Source organism: Micromys minutus (assembly GCF_963924665.1).
Source record: "Micromys minutus genome assembly, chromosome: 19".
NCBI lineage: Eukaryota > Metazoa > Chordata > Mammalia > Rodentia > Muridae > Micromys > Micromys minutus.
Genome location: NC_137954.1, coordinates 52,069,231 through 52,082,008, shown reverse-complemented (window position 1 = coordinate 52,082,008; position 12,778 = coordinate 52,069,231). Strand labels below are relative to the sequence as shown.

Here is a 12,778-nt window from a genome sequence, read left to right as displayed (position 1 = left end):
CAGGACAACCATGGCTACAGTGAGAAACTCTTCCATGAAAAACAAATTTCAACCAACCAATCAACAGAAAAAAAAGCCCTAGGGAAGAACAAAAAGGGCCATCCCGAGAGACCCCTCAGAGACACAGAGGCCACACCGTACATGCAGTGAGAGAAGCGTGTTCTGAGATAGGAGCCTAGCGATGCTTCACTTTATATGCATATTAAACATGTTCCATGTGTTCCAAGTGACATCTAAGTACTGTGTTCAGTACTCTAACATACATCCCTGGTGACCTGTGCTGACCAAAAAAAAAAAAAAAAAAAAAAAAAAAAAAAAAAACCCAAAACCCAAAACCAAAAAAAAAAAAAACAAAACAAAACAAAACAAAAAAAAAAAAAAAAAAAAGAAACAGACAGACATAAAAGAATTTGCCTTTGCAATTTAGGCATAATTAACTTCTAATAAAAATCTGACACTCATGTTTAGATGGGTAAAACATAGTAACTTGTAAGATTACATATGCAAATGTCACAATGCACACACGTATTTTATTGATTGTACTGGTTGTTATGCTCAAGAAACTTAGTTCGGGGGATAAAAATGTGTCTACTGAAAGTAAATATACTTATCAGACGGGTCAAAGTCTTATGATAAATACTATTGAGAAAATAATGTATTTCAGCCAAACAAAGAAAAATTAAAGCTATAGGAGTAGCTTCTGTCAATATTTCCAAGAACATGCGATTCTTAGTATAAACAAAACATGAACTGCAGTCTTGTGAGAATCTTTGACACTCCGCACAAGCACACCATAGCACATCTATTTGTACAAGGTATCTGATGCCTTCCTCCGTTTCCTGTGCTGTTCCCCCAATTTTCAGTATTTAAATCCTCCACCGAGCACTCACATCCTTTCTTTCCTTCCTGTCATAACTCCTAAGGCCGCTTCAGGCGGAACAGAAACTGCACACTAGCCTGACAGGACCTCGAAAGCCCCAGTGACTCACGATCTCCCATTACAGCTCATTTACATGGTATCAACTCCAAGTAAAGCAGCGGTTCCAAAGGTGGGAGGCTCTTGCTGTGCACTGACTCACCAGTGAATGCTTTTATGATCGAAAAGGTTTTATTTTCCTAGAAAACATGCTAGCTGCACAAACATCCACAGAATAGTGAAGTCTCCCCACTAACATGAGCTTCAGGGTGCTCGTGGGCTAGCTTCTATTTGTCCAGCTACATCTGAAAGTTGCCATACGTGTGTTTCCTACACACCTTCACTGTCATATACATTACAAGCCACTCATTAAAAGATAAGTACCTAACAGCAAAACAAAGGATGAAGAAAGAAAAAATGAAATAAAGATGATTAAGCACAAAATCTATAAACGATTTCACATATAAATTGCTTAACCAAAAACACAGTTATGCCTTAAATACAATTTTAAAATACATTAGGTGATAGTCAACTCTAAGAATGTGTCCAGCCCTGTAGGGATCACTCTGCACCAGGACCAAGGACACTTGTAGCCCCGCATTCACCGACTCACTGGTATTCCATGTACATGGGCAAGAACAGATGAAACACGCCACCAGCCACAAACATATCTACAAGAAACACTGAACATGAACTCACTAGAGCCCCATCTTAGCGTCTGTTGCGCCTGGGATGCTGTGGAACAGATTTACCCAGGCAAGGCTCCCTACCATAGGCTTTGCTTTGTCCTGGCTCTGCTCTGATCATAAACACACTAGGACAATCACAGTGCCGGTGTTTGTGTCCTCAAAAGGACTATGTTAGACTCTAAGGAATACTGGGGACAGCTGACGGTCACATACTCCAGAGCACCCTAAATGAACAATTTACTCCATCTACAGCTTCAGAGGCATCTAAAGCTAAAATGGGAAGAAGTCCACAGGCCTGGAGCAGATCCAGTAACCGGGCACACACTCATTTCTACAGAAAACTTGAAAAATGACTCACAGTTAATTACAGACTTAAGCATATATTTGGTTTTGTACAGTATGAAATCACATTGTACAGTAAAGCTGTGAACTAAGTTTTGTTTTGTTTCACTTAAGTAGATAATTAGTATTTGACCAGAATATGTTTCTACTGTATTGAATGATTATGTAATTACTGTGCCAAGAATCTATTAAAGAAACTAAATATGTAGAATATTGATGAGTAAGACACAGAGATAGAATAATTTCCACACAATTAGAGACTCACAGCATGCTGCTCAAGGACATCACAATACAATTTATCTGACTTTACTCATCGTCATGAATTCTACTCTGTTAAATAAGTAGTCCCTCAAAATTAACTAAACCCTATGGCTATAAACATGGTGGTCAAGTAACTACCAAAATAGTAGCACCAAAGTCTCAGCATGAGTTCTTAAAAAACCTATTGTTTCACAGAGTATTTTATACAATCAGTTTCTGGTAAGACTCTGTTGCTGAAGATGCCACATAACTGAGCCTCAGAACACGAGACCTCGAAGCAGTGCTGATGTGAGAGCTTCCTCCCTCCCGGACAGCTTTCCCAGTACCTGAAGGGGCTGCACAAGCCACCAAGCGAGACACGTTATCACCAATCTCACCGTAGAATGAACCCTGCCAGCCACAGGTGCTAACCCAGCGAGGCGTGCAGACTGCCGCCCTAGTGGCTCACACACCGCAGGAGTGAGCAAGAGCTTTCTTTAGTCCTGTTGAGTGTGAGCGACTTGAACAAATTTCAGTATCTATCATATCACATCATATCATATCATACCATATGATGTCATACTATATCATATCACATCGTACTATACCATACCATATCATATGATGTCATATTATATCATACCATATCATACTATATCATATCATACCATATGATGTCATACTATATCATACCATATCATACTATATCATATCATACCATATGATGTCATACTATATCATACCATATCATATGTCATACCATACCATATCATACCATACCATACCATATCATCACCTGCATACGTATCTGTACACCAACAGTACTACTGAAACTGGAAATGGGAAAGGTTTGTTTCTCTTTGCTGTAATTCTTAATTGAATAGTGACCTTGTTTTATTAATAACTTTTTTCTCCAATTTTGGTTACATTAGCATTAGGTCCTTAGACACTTCTAAGTGTCACCAAGTCAAGTCTGGCCCCCCAGGGCTTCGAGACTTGGTGTCATGGGCAATTATTTCAATTCTTTACTAGAACAGCTCATCTCAGGAAGAAAAGGCACTCATTTGTTACCTGTCAATCAAATTACAAAATGAGAATAATGGATTTTGGCAAGGAGAAAAATAATGAAAGGCCACTCGAATGTTCGTGTCAATCTGGGGACTAATAGAGGAAGCAGAATTTCACTGAGAATGGGGTCTTCAGAGTCCCTCGCCGTCTGAGCAGAATAACTGACATCGTGCCAAAAGGACACCCGCAGCAATCACTGCATCCTCCCCATGGCACAAAGAATCAGGGCCTAGTAAGTACTGTGTGCAGTACTCCTTATGAGTGGGCGGTCCTCAGGACGGGGTGGAGCCCTGGTAGTTCAGCACTCCGTCCTTCTCTGAAGGGGGGTTCTGACAGGTAGGCATGGCGCCAGGACCTAGCCAGCAAAAAACACCGAAAGCTGTCAGGAAACTTGGGGAGAACAGAGAGTGATTTATATTCCAAGTATATTACCCGACGGTAAAGAAAACTTACAAAGAAAAAAAGATGGAAGAACAGAAAAATCCTTACAAGATATACTTACTGCACTGCAGTCAGTAAGGCAGAACAGTACTGGAGAAGACAGCTTAAAACACTACATATTTCTATGACTGTGTACGGAAGACTAAAGTAAAAGATACTTTGTGGGTCCTCTGCACATGCAAATTCAGAATTTCTCAGCAAGTGCAGGGAGGGTCTATAAAAATAATTGTAACTTGCTATGTGTGCCATCGCCTGACATGAAACAATGTTCAGTACAGAGCGGATGAATAAATACTCTAGAAAACTCCAAGTCAGAGGATTTATCACTTATAAATAATACCTAGTGTAGGGCTTTATCATTTTACCAGTGCCTTTTATTTTCATTATTTTTATTCTGCAAAATATACAAAGATACGTAATCAAGTCCTCTGTGAAAATGAGGAGAACAACAGACCTGACCAAGGTCACAGAGAAAGTTTGGAACAAGAAAAGACTGGAGCCCATGTTCTGTGATCCCCATCAGTGAGAGCACAAGACAAACTCATCTTTTCTAAGTCTAATTACTGAGACATAGTCTACAGAACATAGCTCAGCATTCAGAAGTCTGTATGGAAATACATGGATTAATACATTAAAAAACATGGCAAATTTGAGATGTTAACTCCTTTTACATTCTATCTCATTTCATAGGAGAATAAATACTTCCAATGACTATTACCAGAAAAGGAAAGGTATTAAAAACAAACATGATCTCACGGAGATGTCAGACTTCAAAACCTAGTGCTGTGACTCCTGGGATCTGGAAGTCAGGACATTTAAGGCAAATTACCACTGTGAGGTTAGATTATTGCATTTCTTCAAGATATAATAAAATGAAGTGAGATTACTATTAAGAGTTAAACAGGAAAATACTTAGAAGATCACCTTGCTAGCAGCTGCCACAAAGCAAGACTGATTACGACTCATTTCTCCATCATTTATCTTAGTCACAGTTGCTTGTCAAAGATCCTGGTCATCATCACACCCATGGAGCAATCATTCCAACTCATGTGCTTGAGTGTGTGTACACATGCAAGCATTTGCATATGTATATGTGAGTATGTATATGTGTGCACGTGAGTGGGTGTGTGAGCAAGTATGTGTGTGTGTAAATGTAGACCAAAGAAATAGTGACAAGTGGGTTGTCACTAACATGGTGGGCAGGGTGGGAGATCCATAGAAGATGAGCACATACAAAGTACCACACAGCTTGTAAATGATGTAAGAGATTAGAAGAGAAGGAGATGGTGGTGTGTGCCTGGCTACAAACACATGAATGTGAATAGAGTCCCTGACACGGAAATACCATCTACAAAGACAAGGGAGACTGATAACTGATTTCAATATCAAATCAGGCAAAAATACATGTTTCTGTCACGTGTAACGTGCACAGACTGAGGGCAGTTAGAATGATTAAAAAGCAAACAGGAGACCAATCAATTGCTTACAAATCCATATGATGCCAAACGAAGTGGACTATACAGAAGTTGACAAGATTTTACCGAGAGAAATAAAAGGAGAAAACAAAAATAATATAAAGTCCCTCCTAAATTAATTTGTGAATCTTAATGTCAACATTAACATACTGATTTCTGTTGAATTTTAATATTAAAGTGGGACCTACAGAGGAAGAGTTGGAAAGCTAGATTCAAAGTGAGATGAAATTCTTCAGCGCAGTTCAGCACACTCCAGGTTACAGTGACATCAAGTCTCTGCACATTGTCTAACACTCAGTACAAATTAGGAAGCATCCCAAAAGACAAAGCCGTGTGGCTAAGGATTAAGAAAAAAAAAATGACTACAACAACCTATAACCCAAATTTTGGTGTAAGCTGGTAACTTTAAGATATCTATGTAACATCCCAGAAAAATCATGAATAAGGCACTTGAGAAGATAGAAAACTACACGCAGAAATCAATTCATTACAAAAAACAAACAAGATCCCAAGAGGATGAATGTGCAAACTGGGCACAGCGGACAACTGTGGCCCTAGAGTGAGTGTGTTCAGAGGCTGCCATTAAGCACCCAGTGGAGGTGTGTGTTAATGGAGGAGGGGCACAGGAAGTCCGTGAGGGGAACAGCAGACATTACGGAACAGAATTACCTGTGTGCTCCTCAGTACATATGACAGACCATACTGTCCTCGATGTGTGTGTACACATGATAGGCCATGTTGTCCTCTGTGCACACTTACACAGTACACATGATAGGCCATGTTGTCCTCTGTGCACACTTACACAGTACACATGATAAGCAATGTTGTACTCTCAACTTCAAAATCCTTCAAAGCAGCTAGGGAGATTAAGACAATAGTGTCAAATCAAACATGCAAAATTAAGCCCATCAGCAACATATTTGAGACAAGAGAGTAAAGTTTAAAGTGGTTAGGAACAATAAACCCTCCAACTTTGCCACCAGTATTCAGAAAAAAAAAGTTCTCTAGAAAATTAAAGGATAACTAGACAGAAATTGAGAATTTTGGTTGCCATCGAACTTGTAATAAATAAAATACTAAATCCCTTGAGCAGAGGAAAAATAATCTTGGGGAACCACAGAACTGTAGACAATTAAAAGGAAACTCGAAGCATAAAGGGAAGCTGGCATCTAGGAACCACACGTGGAAATCTGCTGGACAAAAGCTGCAAGTTGAGCGTGACTACACTAAATCCTCCATGCTTCTGTATGATAAGCACTGACATCACCGTAAAGCCGTCTGTAGCCACTAGCTGGAGTGGAAATGCAATTAGAGTCAATGCAATTAAATCCAAGCTCTTGGAGTGGGGAGATTACCTCAGACTTCAACTGGGCCAAACACACCCCACAAGGGTCTTTACAGGGGTGTGTGCAATGGAAGCAGCTGCCTGCAAGTCAGAAGGAGGGGGGCACACAAGAAGGCTGTGAGGAGGAAACACAGGGAGGCTGTGAGGAGGGAGGCACACAGGGAGGCTGTGAGGAGGGAGGCACAGGGGGGCTGTGAGGAGGAAACACAGGGAGGCTGTGAGGAGGAAACACAGGGAGGCTGTGAGGAGGGAGGCACACAGGGAGGCTGTGAGGAGGGAGGCACACAGGGAGGCTGTGAGGAGGAAACACAGGGAGGCTGTGAGGAGGGAGGCACACAGGGAGGCTGTGAGGAGGGAGGCACACAGGGAGGCTGTGAGGAGGGAGGCACAGGAAGGCTGTGAGGAGGGAGGCACACAGGGAGGCTGTGAGGAGGGAGGCACAGGGAGGCTGTGAGGAGGGAGGCACAGGGAGGCTGTCAGGAGGGAGGCAGGCACAGGTAAGTCCTCTCTTTCTTGGGGTTGTCAGAAGCAATAAATCAAAAATGAAGTATAAAAAATGAAGAAGTTTCCCACAATTTTAGCAAGAGAGAAGCATTACAGCCATTAGTTCAGGAGAAGCATTACAGCCATTGGTGTTATTATTGCTGTTCTTTTGGGGAGTTATGAATAGGTCGGACTCAAGGGCCAATGAAGCCACATTTGCATAGATAGCTTTGCAAGGATCTTCACTGTGTTGAGAGAGGCACAGCAGAGAGCTTCTGCTGGCATCCATGACGGTCCTGGTCACTCCTGCTGACTTGTGCTGATTCAGTGGAGGCGTGGCTGTTCCTGTCAGATAGGGCCACCATTGCTGATTCCCGTGTGCTATCCTGACACTACTGAGCTGTTCTGCTGGCATCTTGACAGTTGGAGATTGAAATCGCTCTGAGGAACTACTTCTAAACAGCCAACAGCAGAGCCTCCTGGCTTCTGGACAGACCTGCCACTGCTGATTCATGTGAACTGACTGCCGACATCCTGACAACGCAGACTTGCTCCAAAGAGCTCCGCCTCCCCCATATCCTAATAACCTTTCTTTTCCACTAATTCTGGTGGGTGGTAGGCATTTAAGAACCTTTATTAAAAGTGGATTTTGAAAAACTTAAGCCTATGAGACCTTGAGAGAAAAATGTAAATAGTAGAAAATGTTATACTATTAAGTAAAAAAGAATTATTATGAAACTATATAAAATCTTAAAGAAAAGCAAATTGATAATTGATCCTTCTAGATTCAGAGGTTCTATGGTCTATAGGAACAGTGCAGATTGCTGTTTAGTTACCTGCAGAAAATTATCAACAAACTCAGCTTCTCCTCCGACTACTCCTCTCTCTGCCTCTTCCCGAGCCGTGAAGAATCCAGTCTTCTGCCTTTTCACCTACTAGAAGCTGTGACTGCAAATGCGGGTTCCTCCCTCCGGTTTCCAGCCCTCTGCTTCCTGTTGTCATGTGGGCTTTTCCTCTTCTGAATATTCCTCTTCTAAGAATCTGTATTTAACGCACTATTTCCATCTTAAACAGACAGAAATGTCACCCTAGGATCCTGACTTTAATAGGTAAATCAAGTTAGGAAATGTTCTCAGTTGAGGCTCCCTTTCTCCAGCTCACTCTTACCTATTGACAAGTAGATACAAAACTAGCCACACAGGACCTCTGTCTCACCTGGAATCCTGATTTCTATTTCTCTACTGGAGAGCTGAGTCATCGTTGTTGCTCAGAATCAGTCTGCTCAGATGTCCCTCAGGCTGACTGGTACAGGGGTTTCACTTATGAAGTCTAAACCTGGGCTGCTTATCTGAACCTTCAAACCCTCCCAGAACCTGGGCTTTAGTGCTCAGATTTGATGATTAACGACATTGTTCCTAACCCATCCTGAGTACAGACCAGGTAAAGCCTGGTCTTTTACCTTTTCAACCCTTGTCTTTTACCAGCCTATTTGCCAAGGAATCCAAAAGTGCCCTATGATTCATTTGTTTCTACTAACTTCTTACAACAGATTTGTAGAAGTAGTAACAACTAAAGACAGATACTATTTTAAAATTATTTTTCTGACCTTTACAATTTGCCTAATTATAAATATTAGTTATGAGAAAGTATAAAGTATTCTAAGAGTGGATCACAGTGCCACATTCTGAGAACAGCTATTGCTGACACTTGCTAAGGGTCTCCAAGTTTATTCCTGTGTTTGCATCTGTCTCTGTCCAGTTTTCACCTGCCCTCCTGACCTCTCTGGTCTGCTTGTTATGCACCTGTGAGTGCACAAGTCTCTTGTGAGTGTGTGGGTGCATAGGTCCCCCGTGAGTGTGTGGGTGCATAGGTCCCCTGTGAGTGCATAGGTCCCCCGTGAGTGTGTGGGTGCATAGGTCCCCCGTGAGTGTGTGGGTGCATAGGTCCCCTGTGAGTGCATAGGTCCCCCGTGGGTGTGTGAGTGCATAGGTCCCCTGTGAGTGCATAGGTCCCCCGTGGGTGTGTGAGTGCATAGGTCCCCCGTGAGTGTGTGGGTGCATAGGTCCCCCGTGAGTGTGTGGGTGCATAGGTCCCCCGTGAGTGTGTGGGTGCATAGGTCCCCCGTGAGTGTGTGGGTGCATAGGTCCCCCGTGAGTGTGTGGGTGCATAGGTCCCCTGTGGGTGCATAGGTCCCCCGTGAGTGTGTGGGTGCATAGGTCCCCCGTGAGTGTGTGGGTGCATAGGTCCCCTGTGAGTGCATAGGTCCCCCGTGAGTGTGTGGGTGCATAGGTCCCCCGTGAGTTCCCTGTGTGCTTTATTGACCCACCCTACCACATGAATTCTAGTGATACTCAATGCCCCTGACCTGAGAAACATCATTCTCATTTATTATGTTCTCATTTTCACCTGGAGAATATCCACGTGGCTTCACCCTTTTCTCCTCACCCTCTTTAAAACAACTGTTTGTTCTTGTCATTGAAATGTTAAAGCACTCAGGGGTTGTGTCCCCAGCACAGAAACATGAACTACAGCCTCAGAATCCTGTCACCTTTCCCATCCCTCTTTAACCCCACCTCCAGCACAGATTCTTCAGTGCAGCAACCCCAGTGGCACAGGGTACAGATGGCATGGGTGACATCCTGCCAACCCCACCTATCCCAAGACACACAGTAAGTGAGATGGAAGTTCCAGAAATATGATACATGTTAGCGACACAGGCTCCACCTCTTGCTCAGTGCAGGCTCTGACAGTAAGATCTGACACAAAGCAGTGTCACACAAATGATGGGGACAACCATGTGCTCAGTGTGCAGCAAATGCAACTCCAGGGCACAGTCCGTCAACCCTCAGCACTGCCACACACACTGCAGGGCTTCTGCACATCCTAAAACCCATCGCCACAGTGATATGTGTGGGCCAAAGAGAGCCAACATGGAATTGTGACATTTTCACGAATCAAAGTATACTAAAGAATGCTTAGTACTTTAACCAGAGCACAACAGTAAAAGAAAGAAAATATTAAAAGGATAAATATTCCTTCTTAAGCATTGTAACTCTTCAGATACTAAATCAATTAAAAAGAAAACAGACAGAGAAAATCATATTTAATTTAGCTGATCCCAAGAGTGTTGTCACCAATCAAGTTGCTTTTACTCTAAAGAGTTTTGCCTAAAACAAAAATACCATCTGTTTCACCTAAAACATTAAGATGTTCTATTTTCTTGTCAATTCAGAATCACATGTGTAGTCATTTCCAGAAATGACAGCAAAAGACATTATATTTATGGGTGACTGCATAAGAAATGATTTTTCAGTCAGAATGTAATTTTCATCTACTGGAAGGAAATTTCATTTCTCTGATGAGTAAATGCTGTAAGTCTGGAAGAACATACGGTACATAAACAATGATTTCACAAATAAAAATCGTAGCAGTTAACTCAGTAAGATGAGTTGTTCTGTTGTTAAAGACAGAGTTCATAGTCACTTGTGTGTCTCTGTTGATGAACAAAATCTAGCATCTACAACATTTCCAGGTAAACAGGGAGAAAACGATGTTTTAGTATCTTTCTTCCTCTCAGTGAAGCCATCACACAATGGTAAAGACAGAAAAACTACAAACACAATGGTTCCTCATCTCAAAAACAAAGTTGGAAACAACACTGGTCCTGGAAAAGACCTGTGTATTCCAGTGACACAGAACACCAAGACACACCCCTCAGAGGGAACACACAATGTTTTGTGCAGCACATGAGAAACACTTTCCAAAGAAAGACAACACTGCCCACCTACTCAGCTGACCATGAATCCCAGGGATGTCTGTGGCCCAGTTTTATATATAATATTCTAAAATAAGGCTACTGTCCAATGAGGATGGAACATGTAAATCCAAAGGCTCTATTTATTTAAGTTTTTGTTTGTTTGTTTGCTTGCTTACCACAAACTTGTGAAGAGCTCTCAAGTCCCAGATGGGCTCGAAGCCCTCCCTGACTGTTTCTGGATAAGGAGACCTTCACTAAACTCCCTTTTCTTGCTCCAGTAGCAGTGCATGCGTTATTAATGTGCACTTAGCAGGAAAAACAATCCGGTTCAGAAGAATGAAGACCTTAAAAAATGCCACATCACTTCCTTCTAAGATCCTAACTGCTTTCTTTCTCTTAATAGCTTTGTGTTCACAGCTCCGGCAGGCCTGGGGAACAGCTGAAGGAATCTCTGAGAAGGTAGAAACTGGATCTAAGACTATAGATGTGAGAAGCCAGAATAAAATGAACGACATTGTAATCTGTTATGTAATCATCATTTACATCTACCCTACCTTGAAGAGCCTTAAAATCACACATATCCCATATATTTAAAGAACTTACTGAATTAAAGAAAATCCAGTTCAGCAAAAATGGAAGTGTTAGTCAATTCAGAGCCCTGCCAGAGACACCAAACTCAGGACCAGCAGCCATGACACTGTGACTTCCTTAATGTTACAAACTTCTAGCATCCTAAAAGTAGAAATTACCACAATCTTGGCTGGATTATGTGTGGTATGTCTGCTTATCTGACTTCATATCATGAAGGATTTAAATATTTCATAATCCACATATACAGGTGGATATATTCCCTCCATATCTTTACTCCATTAATTATGATTATTAAAGGGAGAATACACAATGTTGTGACCCCCCAAACTAGCCAATTTAATTTCATCAGACCAACCACATAATTAAACTATACTGTGTACAAATTTAATTAATTATACAATGATCTGATAATAAAGTAGACCTGCATGGTTAGTTAAGAAAGTTTGATTCAAAATATGTTAAAGGACAATTAGGAGAATTAGAATACAGACTAAGCAGGCCACTTGGCAGGTGGTCTGTGAACACGTAACTGCTTTGCCACTGCATTGCAAGGAAAAAAAATTGAAGGCACAATTTTAATGCAATCTTTCTAGTTACTTCCCCAAGTAAAAGCTAAATAATTTGTTCTAAGGAACAAAATCACAGCTGACTAATTATAAAATTTCAGGAGTGAGCCTTAGAATGCAAGAGACAGTAGGAAAGGTACAGCCTCAGACAGCATCCCTCAGAAGCACCAAGGAGGCGGGCCATACTGTACATCTCTTAAAACTAATAAGAGACAGTGTCGCACCAAGAAATATTTTCTTCAAGCTTTTAAATGACAGCTAAAATGTATATAATTCACAATTGCATCATCTGAGGTGAGCAATTATAAACATTGATCTGCCTGATGGGAGAATTAATGTCATTCTGGGAATTGCAGGACAGACATTCCCAGGCCTGCTTTACACTCAGACAGCTTGGCCAGCCATACCTCTGGAGTCACACTGTTCAATGGGCTTTAAAGGCCCCTAAATTCAGACAGGGAGAAGAGCCCAAACAGGACATCCAGGAGCAGTTAGAACTCAGTGCAACTCACAACAAAGCTACACCCTGTGGTAGTCTCTCTACTATGACATGATTAACTGTCAAGTTCTTAATTTCCCAAAGCCATTAGTCTACTCTTACTGACAGCTCATCTGTTAATGTCCAAAAGGCTCTGGGGAAGAAAAACAGAGGCTTTCATAACTCACTGGGTGCAAAGACCTGCAATGAACTCACACAGTGCAATAGAGCATCCTTATCATATTTGAACATTCAGAAATGTTAGCAGTTTATGCTATGGATTCATACATACTACTTTCCTAACAACAACAACAACAACAACACAGTCCCTCACAAGCATAACTCTCTCTGAAGGCTTCTAAGGAAACTAACTTTCACCAGAATCCT

General features: G+C 41.7%; 1 protein-coding gene across 1 annotated transcript in view; it reads right to left on the bottom strand.

The window, feature by feature from the left end:
- The window catches only part of MAN2A1 (mannosidase alpha class 2A member 1), a 159,576-nt gene that overhangs the window by 44,103 nt on the left and 102,695 nt on the right, over positions 1–12,778 (bottom strand). The gene's annotated exons all lie outside the window — the stretch shown is intronic.